The following is a 15,107-nucleotide window of genomic DNA, read 5'->3' on the forward strand; positions in this document are numbered from 1 at the left end:
TTTTAGTTGTCCAGTCATTTCTTTCTATTTTTTAGTAGAGACGGGGTCTCGCTCTTGCTCAGGCTGGGCTCGAACTCCTGACCTTGAGCGATCCACCCACCTTGGCCTCCCAGAGTGCTAGGGTTACAGGCGTGAGCCACCGTGCCCGGCCAACATACTCTTAAAGAGATATTTAGACCTTACATTTCACTAAAAGGCAGAGTCCATCTAATTTCTGATTTGGGTTCTTCAACAGAATTCTATGTCTCTACATTGTTTATTAATATTCATTATCTTTTCCTTTTTGCTCCTGTCGAAATGCAAGAAATGCCCTCACTAAACCAACAACAGCCCCTCTGTATTAGTTTTCTCTTACTTCCACAACAAATTACCACAAATGTAGTGACATAAACAGCACCAATTTATCATCTCACAGCTCCGCAGGTTGGAAGTCTGACCTGGATCTTGCATTCCTTTCTGGAGGCTCCAGGGCAGCATCTGTTTGCCCTGCTCACGTGGACTGCTGGGCTGCACTCAATTCCTTGCGATTGCAGGACTGATGCTCCGTGTGCCTGGTGGGCGTCAGTGAGGTGGTTTCCGGCATCTAGTGGCGACCGTGTTCCTCGGCTCCCGGTCTTCCTCCCCCATTCCACAGCCAGCAAACATGGGCCGAGTCCCTTTCATGCTTCCGTCTCTGCTCCCTCTTCTGCCTTGTCTCTGTCCCTTTCTTCTTTCTTCTTTTTCTACTTTAAGGGATTCGTGTGATTAGACTGAGCCTGCCCAAATAATCCAGGATATTCTTTCCATTTTGGGGTCTTTAACCTTCGTCACCTCTGCAAAGTTCCCTTTGCCATGGAAGGTAACACGTTCACAGGTTCCAGGATTAGTGGGTGCACATGCTGGGGGACCCTTTTTCTGCCCACCACACTCTCCATCTGTGCTCATGCTCCCTGGCCTTCCCAAATTCTTCATGCCTTGCCTCCTTTTCTTCCTTTCCCTCCCTTCCTTCTTCCCCATCCCCTCTCTGCCCCTCATTCTTTCCTTCTCTCTTAAAAACAAAGATTTTTTTTTTTCAAACCATCTACTAGGTGACAGTCACCTCACTGGGCACTGGCAATACAAAGATGAGTTAGTTATAGCCTCTGCCCTCAAATACCTTACCATTTAATGGGAGAATTCCTTTCAGTTAAAAGAAGGAAAAAACAAGACAAGGTGTGAGAGGATGTGAGTTTCTCATACATCCAATCTCTTTCATATCTTCCTATTGATACTCAAGTCTGCTCACCCTTAAAAAAAAAAAAAAAAGAATAAACGCTTTGACTAAATATTGGCAAGTGAACGAATACAAGGATTTGCACAATACCAGAAAGTTCCTAAAGCCCTACGTCTACCAGACAACAGTATGTATATGGTTTAGAAAATATGTATTGTAAGTCTGGGTAGATGTACTGCAAACTACAGTGTGTCTGTTATTTCTTCCAATCCTTCACTAAGGAATCGGTGAAATTCCTTGGCTAGGGGGTAGGTGAGGAAATGTTTCTGCCTTCTTAAACCTGGAGTTTTTTTGTCTTCTCGATTTCTGTATTTTTGGCATTTTCTGTATTGGTTCAGTGAGTTCTGCATTTTCTGCAGGTGACAACTTCTCCGTTTTCCTTATCAGCCAAACTTCCCCATTCAGGTTATTCTAACAAATATAGAGTCCCTGTTCCTGCCAGAGACTGACTTGGTGCTGGAGGTACAAAGATGGATGCGAGTCCCTGTTCCTGAAAGCAAAATCTATTTTTGCTGCTTGGACAGCCTCATCATCTACTCACATTTTGCTATTTGGCCTTTTTCCCTTTCATTCCTCTAAGCCTAATGTTCCCGACCTGTTTGTTTAGTGTACACTACCATGTGCTGGGATATTTCTTCCCCCAGCCTTTGGGCAGCCTGGCAGGGCTCTGGCTCCATTTACTACACCGTTCCATACAAAAATTATTTTCCGCGTGTGCCATGATTTGGAAATCGGGAGGCAATACTCTAAACCAGGAGTTGTCAAATGTAGGACTCCGACCAGCAACACCGGCATCATTGGGAGCTTGTTAGAAATGCAAATTCCCAGACTCTACCCAAGATCTACTGAGTTGGAAACTCGGGTCAGGACCAGCAATCCATGTTTTAACAAGTTCTCTAGAGGATTCTTGTGCTCCTTAAAGTTTGAGACCCACCACTCTAACCCACTTTCTCAGTGGGCACCAAGGACTGACATTCAGTCTGCCATTTTCATCTCAGTTCTCACCCCCGTGGACTTCTCTGCGGTATTTGACTCTTCTCTAAAGCTCATCTTTCCTGGCTTTTGTGACAGTGACAATTCAGTCCTCTGGTTCTCCTCCTGTCTCTCTCTCTCTGATATTTTTTTCTCAATATCTTTGGTTGTATCCGCCTTCCAAGGTAGTCACTTCTTAAGGTTCCTCCTGCAACCCCTCTTCTCTTGCTACCCTTGAGCGATTTCATCTACTGCCATCATCTCTTACCGTCAAGTAGAGGGTTCCCAGCTTTGCTAAGATCCAACGCTGTCTTGCCATCCGCCCTGGGCTATCAACAGAGCTCAACTAATCCCAAACCAAACACATCATAGGTTTCCTTTTGCCAGCCAAAATCTGCTTTTCCTGCTCCGTCCCTTACCTTCAAAACTATGATCTAATGATGGATCATAGTCATTCTCAACTCCTTCCATCCTCCCCCGTTCTGACCTCACCCCGTCCCTCACCTCAGACCAAGTTATGCCTGCTCAGCCTCCCCGGATCCCTGCACTTTCCCTTTTCTCTCAGCTCCGTTGTCTTACTTTGGCTCTCATCCTCTCTCCCATAGGAATTTGCAATAACCCTTGACTGGCTTCACTTCCTCCAATCCCTCTCCACTTAGTCTCTTCTCAAAACACAGATCCAAGGATAAAAATGATTTGGTCAACACTTCTTTATTTAAAGATTTTTTTGCTATCCGCTCGCAGCGGACCCATTGATGACATCCCCCATTATGGCCCCTGTCGCAGCCCAGGTGATTTCTACTCCTGCCTCCCTGGAAGAACACTCGCTGTTTCCCAGACACACCAGGCACCTCCAGACTCGGTGCTTTTGCCCAGGCTGTTCTTCTTCAGCCTTGCATTCTCAATCTCAGTCACCCACGCCGGTCAAAGTCCACACTTAACCTTCCCAATCGGACTCGGTCTCTCCTCTGTACCCGCCAGCATTTCCATGGTGCTCTTTGAGTACATAACTCCATGCTCCATGCTTTGGAGTCAGCTATGTAAGTCTCTCTCTCCTCCTCTGGATCACCTAAGGCACGGCAAGGATGACGAAGACATCTCCGCATCCTCCGCAGCACATAGTAGGTTCCCAGCTGTTGTTTGCAGAATCAACCTGATTTTGCTGGATTGTGCCGCCGTGAAATGGAGATGGGAATGTCTACAGAGGCAGTGTCCTGACAGTAGCGGCCATCCTCCGAGGGGTCAGCTCCTGTGTCAGTGCTCGTCAGGAGCTCTGGTGACAGGTCTGATTGTAAAAAAAAAAAAAAGGCAGCTTGTAGTGGGGAAGGACCTTTGCCTAGAAATAGAAATCGCAGTCTCGTTCTTCACCTCCTCTGCACCCTGTTCGCTCCCTCTGGAGGAGGCCCCTACTTGAGATCTCTTCTCCCCTCGTTAGCTGTGCTTGTGGAGAGTTCCCAGCTGCAGCTTCCTCTGGTCTCCTCTGGCTGCCACTGTTTGTTTATTTATTTCCCTGTCAGCCTCCTTCTCCGGCTGTGGTTGTAAACAGAGCTGGTGGCTGTCGGCCCCGGGCCTGTGCAGTGAACCTGCCGCCTGTGCATGGCGGGTCCGGGAGACTCGAGGGTCTACGTGGAGGGTCCCTCATGCTCCAGAGCTGCTGGGGCACTGGCCCAAGCTGGCCAGAGATTTTTCTCCTGACTATCCAAATGGAACTTTACAGACAGAACGTCACATAACACATTCTCTCGGTCTCCTGATCCCCTTGGAGGATGGCATCTAATGGGTCCATTGCGAGCAGATAGCTCCTGTTCTTGCCACTGTGACCCCTGAGTCCCAGGTTGGGCAGGTGGTAGAGGGGGTACTCAGGATTGCCTGCAGCGTACAGTGACAAATGACGCTGAACATGTCCTGCATTGTACACTGTTATGTCTAATCTTTTTCTCTTTGAGAAACTCAGAGCTGTGTCTGATACGAATTGCCCAAGCCATTCCTAAACCCTAAGCCAAGTGGCCTTGTTGGTTATGCAAGGAGAGAGAGACAACCTTGAAGCCAGACCAGGAATAGGGGGCTTTGTCTTCTCCCCTTCACCATCTCATAAATCAAGCATTTCCACCCTGGACTGTTTTTGAGCAAAAGCAGGGTTGTCCTTTCTCTCTCACACCAGCTACCCTGCCTCCCCTCCCTGTACTACCCAGGTGATTTCCCCCTCTCCCCTCCACCCTCCACCCTCCCTCTGCGCTCTGCCTCTCCCTGGATTCCGGAGAGCCACCGGCCCCTGGGAGGCAGCTGCCAGCTAGCGAGCTGTTAGCGGGAGAGCCACGCAGGCAGTGCCATCCTGCTGGAGCCTGCGGTCCTCCCCCGGCTCTGCGCGGCAGTGCGCATCATCTGTCAGAGTGCCCCCTCCCCTCCCTCCGCTTCCCCACCCCCTCCCCTGCCGCTCCCTGGCTCTTCCCCCTCTCATGAGCTGCAGAGCCGGCGGGAGCAGTGTGTTGCAGACGCTCTTCTAGGGGCACCGGCTGAGGTGGGCGCCCTCTGCCCCCCTCTCCCAGATTCCAGGAGGAAGTGGCTGACTCTGTCACTCAGGGCCTCCCTGAGCCATGCTCAGCTGGGGCCCGTGCCAGCCACACTTTCCCAGCTGCGCTGCCCACCGCCGGACAGGTAAGAGAGAATAGCTGCTTCCAGCAGGGCCAGAGTGGGTCCCGGAACAGGCCAGCCTGGGCCATGAGTCTTGCTAGGGGTGCAGGACCCTGCAAGGCAGAAAAAAAAAGGCACCGTCCCCCTGTCCTCGTCCCCATTTATTCCTAACAGACTCCTCAGAGCGGCTGAGCCCGCCACCTTTGCCCCCGGTAAGGGTGCAGGGACACCCTGCTCTTCCTAGTCAGTGGGTGCCAAGCTGCAAATGTCCTTTGTTATTCGCCAAGCTCCTCAATCCCAGCCCCTCAGGTCCCCTGAAACCTGCTTTCTGGTCGAAAGTGATGGTGTTTCTTCCCTCAGATGCCGGCTTTGCAAATATTGTACATTGATATCCGGACTGTGGCTCAGCTCTTTATTTTTAGTTTCATTCATGTCTTTTTCTGCTGCTGTGTTAAATGGGTCGCCTGCACAGCAGTCTGGCTGCACACAGCATCTGTTTCGTTTCCAGTCAGCGTTCAGGTCTCCAGTGTTGCTGGTGACTAACTCGGGTGACACATTCCGATGCAGAAGGACTCACAATCACAATGGGTTGGAGGGAGATTAAAATACAATGGAGGTCACCAATTTCTAAGCGGGAGCTGAGGGCACAGTTGCCGCCTACAGGAGGTGAGGACTCCCTGGCATGAGCTCAATGAGTCCTCCTCAGGGCTGTCTAGTCAGTGAGTTTTTTTGGAGCGTAGGGGAGAAGGGTGGCTCTTCTCTTTCTGGGTTAGAGCCACTCAGTATCAATCCACTGTTGGACCACGTACTGAAAACGTGGCCGTATGGTTCTTGTAGGTGCCAGCCTTGGGTTGCTTACAGCCTAACGAAATCATGAAGGAAAGCTTACCCCATCCTGCAACTTAGGCTAATTTTGTATTATTTTTTCCTACAGATTTGAAAAACTTTAGGGTTTTCTTGGAAGATGGAGGAGGCGCTGGAAAGTGGGAGTGAGATAACTGTATTCATGAGATTATATTAGTGCTTGCGAAAAGTTAAAAGCTCTAAACATGCAACATGGTATGATGCTGATGATAGCTGTTATTATTTTGAGAATGATAGTCCCATGAGCAATCAATCCAGTAGACTGGTTTTTATTAACTGTTTGCTCTCTGCCCATCCTTAGAGTAAGTTTCTTGAAAGAAGTGTGTGTTAGAGTTGGAAGGTCGATGGGAGTGGGTGAGTGGGAACTACAGTGTGTAGTGTGGCCACATCCTACCATGGCCAGGCCAGGGTAAGCCACCCCTGGCTTTCAGACGCGTTTAGCTTTTATATATATATATAAATTTCACATAGTGCCTAACACACAAAGGAATCTGGAAACCTGCTCATATCCATATTCTTTGTCCAGTCGAATTGAACGTGCTCATGAGGCCAAGGTCTTTCTCCCATGGGTCAGTGAACTCTGACCTGGAGAACACAGTTCCTCAGCCACAATAGCCCTGCCACAAATGCCAGGTACTCTTAGGGGACGGAGCCAGAGTGTGGGGGCATGGCTAAGCAAAACCCATCATACTTCCATTAAGAAAACCCCTCCAAGTGTGGATCTCAGTGACCGGTCAGCAGCAGCTGAGTACACAGAGACGCTGCGTGGGGTGGAAAAAGCACTGGAGGTCCTGGGTTCAAGTCTTCCTATGGCCACTAACTGAATTACTCTGGGCCCTTCACTTGGGGCTTCTGAGCAGCTTTGGTTTGGTAATCTGTAAAATGAGAACGATAACAAGCACCCAACTTACTTTCAAATGTGTTTGTGGAGCTGGGTGCACGGGTTCACGCCCATAATCCCAGCACTTTGGGGAGGCTGAGGCGGGAGGATCGCTTGAGGCTAGGAGCTGGAGACCAGCCTGGGCAACATAGTGAGAGCTCGTCTCTACAAAAAAATCAAATCAAATCAAAAATCAGCTGAAGTAAGAGGATCATTTGAGCCCAGGAGTTGGAGGTTGCAGTGACCTATGATTGTGCCATCGCATTTTGAGACAGTGAGACCCTATCTCAAAAAAGAAAAACAAAAAAAACGTGTCTGTGAGGCTCAGCAAGAGGAATGATGATAGCTCCTAACGGTCAAGATGTGCTGAGCAACTTTGCTAGGTACTTGCCTTCCACGATGCTGTTTAATTCTCCCAACTCCCCAGCATAAATTGAGGCTCCAGGAGGCTAAAAACTTGACGAAGCGCAGCTAGACAAGCGAAAGCACTTTGTAAGTTGTGACTGTGCTATCCAAACACAAGTCTTGTTCCGTACGATGACTTCATGGCTCAGAGTCATTTTTCTGACGATTCTATCCCAGGCTCTCTGTTTTGTGCTTCCTTGTTTCCTCTTTGCCCAAACACCTACATCTCTAGAGATATTAGAAATGCTTCTTTGCTTCTCCTCTGTGCCTTGGGGATTGAGATATCTTTCACTGTCCAGGAAGCATCAGCATTGTCATCAGGAACTTTGTCAGCGCTCTCTGTGCAGAATTTCTAAAAAGCCTTTGAATTCTTCACTGAAAGATCCTAGAAGGAAGAGGGTTTCCGAAAAGCTGAGTGGCTGAAGGTAGATTCCTCCCAGGGCCTTGTCTCTCAAGCGAAAGTGTCAGGGGGAATTTGCTCAGCATCTCCGTGCACCAGAGTGCAGCCCACACAGCCCGCGCCCCTCCTCCCGCCCCGGTGCAGACATTAACGGGGCACCCGGCCCATGCCCGAAAGCAAGGCGTCTCGCTGAGACGTCGCATTCCCCAGAGGGCTCTGCACCCGGGAGGAGATTTCAGTGAGAGAAGCGTCCCGCGAGTCCCAGTTTCCACTCCACTGTTTCCTCCGGCTGTGGCTGCGGCTGAAGCCCGTTCTTGGCTCCGGTGGCTGCTGTGGAATTTCCTTCCTGCCTGATTCTGGGTGGCTGGCTCGCGTGAGCTGGAAGGCAGGACGTGAAAGCCATTGCCCGAAGTCATTAAAAATGGAGGATTAGAACGAGCTTATTTTCTATTCAGAGGAGGCGGAGAGTGCTGAAGCTGCCCACAGCTGTAGACCCTGATGGCAAATGGCGAAGCTTTTGTTACTGTCTGAGAAGGGGAAGAGATTGATAACCAGCATCCTGGCACCCAGAGATAGGAGAGCGAGCCCCATTTCAGTTGTGGCTGGGCCTTGTGCTCACAACTCAGCCCCAGGGCTTTGAAAGCGAGGTCCCCCTGCTTCTCCACATCTGGCCCTGCTGCCCCTCCCACGAAACCTCTGCCTCTGCCCCCATCTGGTGTGGGGGCTCTGCCTTCTCTGACTCTGATGCGCTCAATGTGACTTCGTGTTTTCATACGGCTAAATAATGTATTAGCCATGTTTCCTTATCTATCTCATCGAATTCTTACACTAACACGGGAAGTTGGCATTGCCTTAGTCATTCTGATTCCGGCAATGGGAAAGCAAGGCCCTAAGCTAAGAAGAGCCTGCCATGCACGAGGGGGCTGAGTTGAAGCTTGAAACCTTGTCACCGACCCTGGAGCCTGTGCCGCTCCTGTGACTCCATGCTGCCTCCGTTGGCCAGCATCATGTTCTAGACGTGGTTTCCTCTCCTACCTGCTGGCTGGTTCAGGTCAGCTCAACACACATTCACCGAGCCTCTTCTTGGTACCAGGCACTGTGCTAAGTTTTGAAGATGGAGAGATGAAAAATATAGCTTTTATCTAGGTAAAAGAAATGTAATGCACACCTGCCTGGCACACCGCTTGGCACACAGGAGATACTTACATGTTAGTTGAATGAATAAACGAATACACATTCCCCGCCTTTGATGAATTTCGGGTCTGATTAGAAGAAGAGAGTTGCAGGCACCTAACTCTGCCAGGTGCTGCGGTACAGAAGTTTGCCCGGGAGCCACAGGAGCACAGAGGGCGGCACTTCCTGAAACTGAGTGTTCAGGAAGCTTCTTGGAGGAAGTGGTCCTGAAGCACAGCTTGAAGGATGAGTAGGATTTAGTCCGGTCAAGGGCATGTGAGGCAGAGGGAAGGGAATCAAGGATGGCCCGAGACGAGGAGCCTGTAACCTGTGTTCAAGATTGTGCACGACATGGAGTTGTTGGAGCCGGAAGCACAAGCCAGGGGAGTAGTGGGCAGCTCTGAAGGTGGCCGGATCTTGGGGCATTTGTGTCTCAGGATCTTTATTAAGCTTTGTCCTGAGGCTTATAGGTTGTGAGGAGAAGGAAACCCAGTCGTATTTGTGATTCTTACGGGCGATGATGGCTGCAGAATGAAGCTGAATTTAAAAAAATAGGCTGTATCATGGGAACCAGAGATCACGAGGACATGAACCAGGACCACGAAGACACAGGCCAGGGCAGTGGTAGTGAGGATGGAGGGGAGGAAATGGCTTTGAAAACTGCGAAAGGTTTAATCAGTGTGATTCGGTAATTGGCTGATGACAGGAGGTGACAGCAAAGGAGTTGCCTCTCCTCCCTTCCCTATTTCTGGCTTGAGTTACTCAGTGGATGGTGGTGCTGGAGGCTGAGATCAGCAGTTCCAGAGGGAGCCAAGGTTTGTGTGTGTGTGTGTGTAGGGGGGGAGGTGGGCAGGGTGGGGGTGGCAGATAAAACGGATCAGGAAAAGATGGAAATATGATGAGCTCATTCTGGAGATACATGTGTGTTTGTTGTGCTTGTGGGATATCTGAGGGGCATGTTCGGCAACCCATGGTCTACAGGAGTCCACGTGATTGGGGTAAAGGGCCAGAGTCAGAGAAAAATATTTAGAAATGGTCAGTGTACTCAATGTAGTTAGGACTGCAGGGAGAGAAGAGCAGGAAGCCCAGGTTAGATGAGAAAAGGGGACATGGCAGAGTTTGTGGAGTGGGCAGGGGAGAATGAGAGCAGGGAGAGAGCAGACAGGGGAGTGCAGTCCCAGGAAGTGGAGGGGGTAGATGAAGAAATGAATGGTCCTCGTGGCAAGTGCAGCCAAGGGCTCCAGAAGGACAAGGACAGGAACATGCCCATTGGACCTCGCAATACGGAGGCCATGTGTCCGGGGAATGGTGGGGCTGGAAGGCAATGGCAAAGGACTGGGGAGGGAAAGGAAGTGAGGAAACAGAGGGGACTCTTTCAAGCATCTCTGCGGAAAGAGGCAGGAGCACCCAGGGTGAAATTTTTTTTTTTTTTTTTAAATAAAAGAGGCTTGAGCATGTTATTGCTAAGTGTAAAATAACAAGGGAGAAGGAGAGAGTAAAGATAGAGGAGAGAGTTGACAAGGCTGGTCTGTGGAGGAAGGTGGGTTCTAGGCCGCGGGAGGAAGGATTCGCCTTGAGCAGACACGCCTGCGGGTGAGGAGAAGGAGGTGAGGGTGTGTGTGATGTGGATGGATTTGCAGGGGTTGAGAAGGGAAAGGGGGTGCAGGTATCTCATCCCTGAGGCCTCAATTATGCTGATAACACAGGAGATCAGGCTGCAGGTGTGGGAAGGATTGTGTGTGTGCTGCATGAGCTTTCTCTTTCTCTCCACTCTACCTTCCTGCCCTTCGGCCACCTTCACAGAAGCCAACTGGCCACTGGGAAGCTAATTTGTAAAAACCGAGTTCACTGTTTAAGGCTGGGATCATCAATAGGAACAGAAAAGGGCTGGGGAGGTAAGCAAACAGTGCATCATTTGTACCCTCGTCCAGTGTTGACTTACTGCCCCAAGGATCTGTGTGTGCAGACAGGCGGATCAGCAGTGGGAACAAAGGGTGTAGCTGGAGTCCTGGTCATGCCTCTAGAAAATGTGGCCTTGGGCAAAGTCTTTAAAGTTTAGTTTGTATAGGTGGTATCTAAAAGTCCTGTTCACTCTAAACCTCAGGGAATTTTAGCATCTGTTCTCTAGGCATCGAATTACAGGTTTTTCTGGAAATGGATTTATTCATGGGAACAAAACTTACAATGGAAAATATACAGGAAATAAATTCCTATTCAAACCCCTTCCACCTTCTACATTTCAGTTTTCTTGCACTAATAGTTTACACTTTGTAGGCTCATTTTACTGAAGCTACACTTTGTCACTGGTCACACTATTTTGAAGACTTTTGTTATGCACAATTTCAAATACACACAAGTCGAGAGAACAGAATGATGAGCCCCTATGTACCTGCCACCCAGCTTCCCACCCAAGATGACTTGGAAGCAATTCCCAGATAGCATATCATTTTAACTTAAACATTTCAGAGTATATATCTAAAATGTAAAGTCTCTTAAGAAAAAATAACCTTCATGTCAACAATAATATCATAATACCTTTAAGTATCCAATCAGGGCTCAGATTTTCCCAATTGTCGCATAATATTTTTATGGTTTTAAAAGTGAATCAGGACGCAAAATAAAGTACATATCTTACACTTGGTTGTTAAGTTTCTTAAGATTTATTTTTAACACTGATGATCATTGTCTGAGAGACAGCATCGTGTGATCCTGGAACGTCTTCTGTTTTTGTGTCATTTCCCTCAGTGTTGCTATATCGTTTCATTTTAGGAGACCTAAGGAAGAATTGCAGGGTTAGATATCAAAGCCTCCCAAGTTTAACTTTAAAAATTCCTTTCTAGACACGCTTAGAAGGGGGAGTATAAAGATAGTGAATAAAGAAAAGAGGCTAGAAAGGGGAAGAGCCTGCAGTGAGCGGCCAGGAGAAAAAGGAAGGTTCAAGAGGAGACTTATATAACCCCCCAGCCACCGGGAAGCTCGAACATCCTTACAAATGTGTCACCTTATACATTTTTACGTCACCTCAGTGAGCAGGTGGCAAAAAAATGAATCTTTAAATAATGACATTCTATTTCTATAGCACCTTTTCCCAAACAGCCTGTTAAATGGCTGAACAGACGTTATCTAAATAATCTTCTGTGCAAAGCAGGGAATTCTAATTCCCATTTTACAGATGATGAAGAATAGTTAGTTGATAAGGCTACTAATGATGAGAATAGTGGTTCACACCTTATAGTCATTTGCCATTTGCCAAGCATTGTGGTAAACACTCTGTTACATTGTCTAATTTAAACCTTAGACCAAGCCTATGACACTGGTCCTATTATTATCTTCATTTTACGCATCATGAAAATAACACTCAGCGCGGGCAAGTAGCTTGCCCACAGTTCCAGATCTGGAAAATTATGGAGCTGGGATTGAAACTCAGGGCTGTCAAATCCTTTGTACTTTCTTTTCCAGGTCAGTCTACTCTGCACTAAATCAGAAATCTTTTTCACATATACTTGCTCACTGGCAAAATTCCACTTAAAGGGAAGCTAAGATCATATCCAAATATAATAATAGGGTATGGTGTACTGGAATTTACAAAGCATTTCCCCAAAGACTTTCTCATTTCTTTGCATATAATCACCCTGAAAAATAGATAGGGCAGGTGTGTTAATTTGTGTTTTACAGGTGAGGAAATTAAAATTCACAGCTCTTGGTCATGTTGGTGATCACAGAGCTAGTAAAGGTAGTTAGTGTCACAGAGATAGTTAATGGCAGGGTTCGGACCAAAGGCCCTCTCCTCTGATTCCACATCCTGTGCTTTCTCTGGTTTTCTTTGCAAACCCCATGGGCTCACAGGTTTAGCCTCTGATTTCTCTTCATGTCCCCTCTGATGCAAAGTCGAGCAGGGTTGTTACAAATTAAATATCTGGATGCTTGAACTGATGAACAGGAAATGAGGCTGCTAATGCTCAGAGGAATGAAATCGAGATGCATTTTTTTTAAAGTAGAATTTTGGGCCAAGTGGCCTCTTTCTGTCCTGCCCTTCCCTGTGTCCTTCCAGTCTCCATGGAAACCCTAAATCAATGCAGCATATGTTGATTCATGTTTCTACTGTTACTAGGAAGCTACGAAGTGGAAATCGCTTTTAAAAGATTTACGGAAGAGCTTTAGCGTGCTGACCAGAATTCAAATCTAATATCCAAATGACTGTTTTATTAAAAGCTTTTAATGTGGTACTATTCTAGGTGGTATGTTGATTAAATAAACACACAGGGGACATTTGGCAATAAACCTCCTCCTCTACTGTCGTGGCTTTTTAAAATATTATATTGCAGATTTAAATTCCCTTTATCTCCAATCTAATTACATTTTCGTGGCCTGTGTGACAATGCCCAGTGCTCCTTTTGCTCTTGATTAATTCTACCCTGCCCTGCCCAGGCTGCTGGGATACTTTGTAAACACCTTACGTACCTATGCTGCGGCCCCTGAGTGCCATTAGTGTTCTGTCGACTTCAGTCTTGACCGGAAGACTGCAGAAGCCTAACGTGTTTCTGCCATAAGGAATCCTCAGCGATTTTACAGATTTTTTCATGAACTCAAAATCAAATTCAGCTGACATTTACTAAAGACCTGCTCCACGCCAGGCAATGAGAATTAACGGCACGGAGAGCAAGTCGTAGAGCCCGCCTTTTTGGAGTGTACAGTCAGTTAGGAGGATGAGAAAACATAAATCCCAAGGATAAACTAAGACCATGATGTGGGCTGTCAGAGATCATACAACAGGGGGTGGTCCTGGGATGCAGGGGCTCCTTCTGACAGAGAGTTCTGAAAAAGCTTTGGAAAGGAAAATTTTTAGCTTAGGGGTCAGGGGTTTAGAGAAGCAGCTTGGGGTTAACAAGCAGATTGAGGGTGGGGACATTCTGGGCACAGAGAACAGCAGAGGAACCAGGCACACGTGCACATGTGTGTGTGTGTGTCTGTGTGTGTGTGCGCGTGTGTGCGCATGTGTGCGCGCACGCAATGGGATATAAAACTGGATAGGTAAATGGGGCCAGTTTATCGTCAGGCAGGATGAGGAACTGCAACAAAGCCCATGAAAAATGCTTGTATAGTTGGTCCACTTATGGTAGCTGTCTGTTCAGCGGGCGATTATGGTGTGCAAGAAGGTTTGTGGGCAGGCAGCAGGAGAAACAGGGGCAGGGAATCAGTTATTTAAGAAGGGGCAGGAGGACATGCTCTGCTTTGGGAGTCGAATAACCTCTGACGTGGCAGCATCCATGGATGGGAGGGGAGGAAGTTGAGAAAGATTTCAGAAATATAACGACAAGATTGAAAAAACAATTCAGCAAGGGGAATGGAGAGAAAGAAGCCAGAAATGTGTGTACTTGCTGCCCTGAGGGACTGGGACAGAGCGATGTCATGAACAAAGATAGGGAACCCAGCAGGAAGGGAGGATTGAGAGGGGAAGGTGCTTGTCTCAGATACGGGCTGGTGTGCAGGGGCTGAGCTGGGAGGAGCTGTCCAGCAGATCTCAGAAAAGCAGCCTGGAGCTCAGGAGGGGCGGGACTGAAGCACTGACTCTGGAGGGGGTGGTCGGTGCCTGGAGAGGGCAGGGTTTCCAAGGGGATCCGGTGTGGGATGCGAAGAGCAGAGAGGGGTGCCCGGCAGCCCGAGAGGCAAGAGCGGGTCTTGTAATCGCTATATTCCTGGGTAAAACCAAGAGTCACAGCCAGTTGAGATGTCCTGTGCCCAGTCTTGAGCCGGCAAGTCAGAAGCAGTAGCCAGAAAAGATTCCAGAGCTCTCCGTTCCTGGGCCAGGACCCCAAGCCTGGGAAATGCAGAGTCTGAGCGGATGAGGCACCCTGCTCGCCTATTCCTGTCTCTTTCCTTCAGGAAGGAAGACAATGCTAGAATGCTTTACCTTAGTTTAGGTTCAGCTTAATTCTCTCCCTGATATTTTTCATGCATTTGTCTCTTTGGCAGATTAAGATAGAGCCCTCCCATTAGAGGGGATCTGTACTAGGTCTGCACTTTTCAAACTGGGGCGCTTTGGGGTGACTCCTTGGTGTTTAGGAGTGTTTTGGTCAAAAAAGCTTGGACTAATTTTAATTTTCTCTTTTTCCTAATGCCATACATCTCCATACACTCTTGTCCTTCAGCTCTTTATACTCCTGTTCTTTCCTTTAAATCTTTCTTAATTGTCATATCTTTTCTTAAACAGTTGACTTATTGACTTCCTGTGACTGTATTATTTCTCTAAAAGCTTATTGGAGATTCTGATGCCTGGTTAATATTGATCAGCTTCCACTTGAGACTGGACCCATCTGCAGCCCTGCCCTCTCTCCTCGGGGGCTTTTCATCCTATATACCAGCCTGGCAGCATGGGACTTGGGGGACTGGTAGAGAAGTGTCCCATAATGACACTACCTTTGTATTAAAGTGAGGGGCAGAGCGGGGCTGAGAGCATTGAGTTTGGTATCAGATACCAGCTCTGCCACTTATAAATGACGTGTCTCTATTTTTCCATCTGTAAAATGGGG

This window comes from Propithecus coquereli, unplaced genomic scaffold, assembly GCF_000956105.1.
Source record: "Propithecus coquereli isolate 6110/MARCELLA unplaced genomic scaffold, Pcoq_1.0 Scaffold146, whole genome shotgun sequence".
In the NCBI taxonomy this organism is placed as follows: domain Eukaryota; kingdom Metazoa; phylum Chordata; class Mammalia; order Primates; family Indriidae; genus Propithecus; species Propithecus coquereli.